Genomic DNA, 6,034 nt, shown 5'->3' with positions numbered 1-6,034 from the left:
CGAGACTTGATACAATAAGTACCTTAATGTTGCGGGTCAGCCTTGACTAGATATATATACATTATCGTTCATGACGCCTACCTTTGAACAATGCATTTCACACGCTGTAGATTATAATAGTCGAAAACATCGTCTATTTTATTTATAAATAATAGGCTCCGGAATTAGATATAGAATTTTGTAGGTTGTAATAGAATAAACAGTAATAAATGATGAGGGAAAATTATTCGAGTTATTTCTATTGTATTGGGTATGATAGGGGTCAGACTTGACGAGAAATTAACGTAAACTTCCGACAAGCATATACGTTTCAAAATAATTGTATTTTTCAATTATTTTTTAAGTTTGTAATTTTGTATACTTATGTTTTTTGCAACACACGTTTTTATCAGACTTATACTAATAAGTCAATGTTAAAGAATTTATTTTCAAACAATTAATAAAAATTACACAGTTTTCCTGAGAGTATCAAATGAATACCAAAGTGGATCAAATTGATACAAAAAATTTAGATCAATTTATAATTTAATCCATATTTTTGGTATCAATTCGTTGCAATTTGATACTTTTAAGTTAACAGTGTGATTGCTTATAATTATAGATCTTAAACTTTAAAAATTTTCAGTAGTACAAGTCAGTCAAAATCAGAGAATTTTTACTTTTTATTTTTTTAACTAGTATAGTCGATTTCTACTATCCGATAAAGTAAGTAGTTGTAAATTTGGATCAGTAGTACGGGTCAAGTGCCAGATTGGAAGATTTTTCTTCAAATCTAAAGAAAATTAAAGCCATCTGCGATATTTGGAGAAGTTGCATATTTTTAATATTTATAAACATTTAAATAATATAAACAAACTATTTTTTTAAAATAAATTATATAAAATTTGTTCTTTACATTCTTATGATTATAATAATAAATGTAATAATTATTCATTACCACAGTAATTGTTACTGTCCCATTTATTATTTTTCAAATTACAAAATTTTTTATTTTCACTATTTTCAATTATAAACATCAATTTTTTAATAATTTTAGATTTCAAATTTTTCAAATTTTCTTATTAACTACATAATTAACTATTATTTTTCGCAAGAATTCAATTATTGAAAAAAATTTTTTTAATAAAATTCTTTATAAGAATTAAGTTATTTTCAAAAATTTAAATAAAATATTCTTTGGAAGAATTCAATTATTTTTATAAACCGTAAAATTCATTGTAGGAATTCAATTATTTTCATGAATAAGAAAATAATTCGGTGGAATTCAATTATTTTTAATACAATTTTAATTAAATTTAAAGAAAGAACACAATAGTTTTTAAAAATATTATTCAAACTCAATTATTTTCAATAGTTTTGAGAAAATTCTTAAGAAAAAACATTTATTTTTAAACGATTCAATAAATTTTTTCGGATGACTCCAATTATTTTCAAAATTTTTAATAAAATTCTTTCAAAACATTGAATTATTTTTATAAATATTATAATTTCTCCAAGAAATTCAATTATTTTTTCAAATAATAAATTTTTTCACAAGAATTCAATTATTTAAACAGAATTAAATATAATTCTTCGCAAGAATTCAATTATTTTCATAAATAATAAAATTCTTCTCAGAAATTCAAATATCTTTAAAGAAAATTGATAAATTCTTGAATTTTTTCTTTAATCCTTCACAATTATTCAATTATTTTTAGAAAATAATAATAAAAAGTTCTTTTATAAATTTAATTTTTTTTTTTAAATTGATAAATTCTTGAATTCTTGCTTTAATTTTTCACAATTATTTAATAATTTACCCCAAATAATAAAATTTTTCACGAGAATTAAATTATTTAAAAAAAAATAAAATAAAATGTTTCTCAAAAATTCAAATATTTTCTTAAATAATTCAAGTTTTTATTTTTTTTTCTAGTAGTCAATTTCTACTATCCAAAGAAGTAAATAGTTGTAAATTTGAATAAGTAGTAAAAGTCAACTTTAGACAATTTTTTGGGCCCAAGTAGTAAAAGTTACCAAGAGTCAGACTCACGAATTTCTGAAAAATTTCTAGTGGTACAAATCAGTTATAATCAGAAAATTTTAACAATTTTAATTTTTCTTTTTTTTTATTAGTAGATTTCTACTAACCGAAGAAGTAATAGTTAAATTTGGATCATAAAAGTCAATTGGACAATTTTTTTGAATAAGTAATAAAATAAAAATTTTCTCCCAGTAGTAAAAGTCAGTTATAATCAGACAGCATTTCCTCTTTAGATTTTGATTCTCCTTATTAATACTAATTCTACTATTGTAGAAACAAATTCGAGTAAATTTTAAAATCAGTAGTACAAGTCAATGGAAGACAAATTTTTAGCCCAAGTAGTAAAAGTTACTTATAGTCAGACGCACTAATTTTACTAAATTTTCTACATTATAAAACAAAAATCTCAACTCTTTTTGTCAAAAATCGTTTAGATCTGTACTATTTTTAACTGAATTTTAGTCATGGCAGTACGACTTTAAATCCTAAATTTATGACTTATTCTAAACTTTTTTTTTATTTAAATTCTTGCAAAGATTTTTATAATAAAATTTACGAATAATTGAATTCCTTCAAAGACTTTTATTATATTTATGAAAATAATTGAATTCCTGCAAAGAATTCTATTAAAATTTTCAAAAAATCTAATTAAATTCTTTTCAATAATTTCTTAAAATAATGTTCTTTTTAGAATAATTTTAATTGCAAATCTTTAAAATAATGAAATTAAACAAAGATTTCGATAGATTTTACTATTTATAAAAATAATAAAATTGAATTTTTTTTTTTTTTTTTTTTTTTTTTTTTGAAGGATTTATTAAAATTTTAGAACTTTTTCGAAAAATATTATTGAAAGTTTAAAAAAAATTTAATTCTCCCTGAAATTTTATTACCAATTGAATTATTAATTAATTGAATTTTTGCAAAGAATTTTTACTATTTATAAAAATAATTGATTTTATAACGATACCAAAATGTTAATCAAATAAAAAAAAATTAATCTAAAATTTTTTTATCAAATTGTGACACTTTAATATAAATTTGATAAGTAGGTATACTTTCAAGAAAACTGAGATTTTTGTTTTTCGAAACTAGATCAAAAATGATTTTTTAATTTCAAGTTGTGGGTGAAATGGGGGGGTGGGGAATAATCAAAAAATTCTTCTTGTAGATGGCGCCACGTTCCATGTCGTCTAAAACTACTTTATTTTCAGCAGAGATTTTTCCTGTATAATCACTAAAAAAAAAAAAGAAATAGACACAAGAAAAACAACTTTTTTTATTCGTAAAAAAAAATTTTTTTAAGTAAGAAAATTTATTATGAGGTATAGAAATCGATTTTACCATTTTCCCCATTCGATGGAGAAAATTGGGCCCAACGTCAATAGATTGCGCCACGCATTTGGGGCCTGATATTCAAGTATTTTCTTGCCACAAGAGAGACATTCTCCAAAGAATATAATATAGCGTACCATACATATATATACAACAAAGCAGAGAGAATTGAGTATATAAACAGAAACTGTAGAGCATTTTGTAGAGTACCACCACGAGACTTGTGAGTTGGGGGGCCCGGCCTTTTTCCACGACCCAACCTTACCTCGAGTGAAGTTCGAAGCGATGCGATTGGCCAAATCGTAGCCAGGTCAAACGGCACACTTCATCGGTTGGCGTGTAACCACGCTTGCTGGCCGTTTCAAAGTCATTTTGACTTTTTTCGTTATTGTTACAAGAGCGCGCGCTTGCTTGTGTGCAAGGTCACACTACACGCGATACTCCAAAATAAATTAAAAATAACAACAAATAAAAAAAGGGAGGGGGAATATTTTTCAAATTTCCTCGTATTTTCATTTAGAGAATGAAAAATTGAGAAATGATAATGATTTGTTTTAGTGATTGATAAAATATAATATAATGTGCATTCACAGGAAGACGAACGCTGTGAGAAGCGATGTTGTTATCCTTTCGAATTTCTATCGCGGAAAGAGAGGTGTGCAGTGATATTGTTACCGATTGTTTGTCGGTGTGAATATAATTGTGATTTGTTTTATAGTGCTGAGTGTGTGAGTGAGTAAAATACTTGGGAATTTTTTGGATTTTGGATTTTTTCCTCTTTTGGTATTTTTCAACTTTATTTGGATAAATTGAAAGGTATTTTTTATTTTTACATTGTAAATTTGTTTCAGATTTTTTAAATTTACATAAAAATTTACATTTAAAGATATTTATTACATAAAGATCAATTTTAAGAATCTATTCTAAATTCTATTGTCAAAAAGAAATTTATTTGATTCAAATAACCGATTAATTGACTATTTTTAATTAAATATTTTCTTGAATCAAATAACTTAAATTTTATTTTTATTTTTTTATTTCATTAAATGGTATTTGAACCAATAATTTCAGTATTTAAACTGCAAATATGAATTAAACCATTTAATTGACTCCAATAAATATTATTTGATTCAATTAAATATTTAATTGATAAATAGTCAAGTAATCGATTATTTGAATCAAATAAATTTTTTTTTCAGTGTAAGAAATAATTTAATAATTTAATTGACTCCAATAAATATTATTTGATTTAATTAAATATTTAATTGATAAATAGTCAAGTAATCGATTATTTGAATCAAATAAATTTTTTTTCAGTGTAAGAAATAATTTAATGTTTAATTATTGTTATTCTTTTGTTGTTTTCTATGTTTATTATCAAGTTCTCTATAATTTCGATTATAATTTTATACTTTTTGTTTAATTTAATTTCGAATCGTAAATGTTGAAAAAAAACTTTGTTTACAATTTAAAAAAAAAACAAAAAAAGAAGAAATTTTTTGAAAGAAAATTAAAATTTAAAAAAAAAAAATAATTGAAACTTTTAAATAGAAGTTGAAGAGGAAAAATAGTTGAGAAACTGAAGTTGAAAAGAAGTGAAAATTTTCGAAACAGAAATTGAATTTTCAATGAAATTGAACTTAAAATGTATTTGAAAATAATGTGAGAAAAAACGAAACCGATGTATTAGACGATATTTTTTCTCATCATTAAATTTCGAGTTGAATTTTGAAATATTTGCATATACGAACAAAAAAACCGGTCAAACTGTTTATATTTTTTGCTCTTAATCTTTGAATTCCTTTTGAAAAAAATTCAAACTAAAGTCAAATTTCCCTATTTAAGCAAAATTAAAAATATTTAAACCAAATATTTGAATTTTAAAAAAATATTATTTTTCGAATTTAAAAAAAATGACACTTTTTTTAAAATTCAAAATTTAAAAAATTCTTTTTTTTTTAATGTTTATATCATGAATGGAAGCATTGTGTGAAATTCCTCTTTCACAAATAAAATAGTTCCGTATCTTGGAAATTTGTAGACATTCCACGATATAAAGGTGATGGATATATTACAAATTCCTTGAAAGAAATCAGGATATTCTTTATTTTATTTTATTTTTTTTTTTTTGAGATTCGCTCTAAAATTTCTTTTTATTCGAAGAAATAGAAAATCACGTTCAAGATTTCATATTTTATTTATCGATGTCACTTGTTTCTATATATATAAAGTTGTCATATCATTTAAGTTTAATAACTATTTTCAAGTCCAGTTTAGAAAATTATACGTTACTCTCTCAACAATCTTGGTAAATACTTCACTAAGTAGAAACGATTTTACATCGCTTTTTCCTTTTTGCCGGTAACTATCAGTTATGCTATTAGAAATTCATTTATTTATTTATTTATTTACAAAAAATTTACAGAGGAAAATTTTAAAAATGTCCTTTCGAATAAAAATGAAATAAAATTGGACAAATTAAAGTTAAGTAAAAAAAAGTAGGTAATAGAATAAAAATTTTAAAATTGCTTTATAATTTAAAACTTTACACATTCACCCCTCGAGTGTTCCGATCTATTTTTATTTTTTTATTTTTTTTTCGATTATTTCATTGTGGAAATTTTAATAATCAAAATGATTATATTTAGAAAAACAATTGAATTGATTTGAAGTATT

The 6,034-nt window shown here is 22.8% G+C and overlaps 1 protein-coding gene across 1 annotated transcript in view; it reads left to right on the top strand.

The window, feature by feature from the left end:
• The first annotated feature begins 3,455 nt into the window (after positions 1-3,455).
• LOC122498593 (tyrosine-protein phosphatase non-receptor type 13-like) overlaps positions 3,456-6,034 on the top strand; it is a 244,057-nt gene continuing 241,478 nt past the window's right edge. The window contains exon 1 of the mRNA XM_043606394.1: positions 3,456-4,174. The gene's annotated coding sequence lies outside the window, so the exon portion shown is untranslated. The remainder of the gene's footprint in view (positions 4,175-6,034) is intronic.

The sequence above is a fragment of the Leptopilina heterotoma genome, unplaced genomic scaffold, assembly GCF_015476425.1.
Source record: "Leptopilina heterotoma isolate Lh14 unplaced genomic scaffold, ASM1547642v1 Lhet_152, whole genome shotgun sequence".
Classification (NCBI taxonomy): Eukaryota; Metazoa; Arthropoda; class Insecta; order Hymenoptera; family Figitidae; genus Leptopilina; species Leptopilina heterotoma.
The sequence above is the reverse complement of the archived record's forward strand: the minus strand, read 5'-3'. Positions and strand labels throughout refer to the sequence as shown.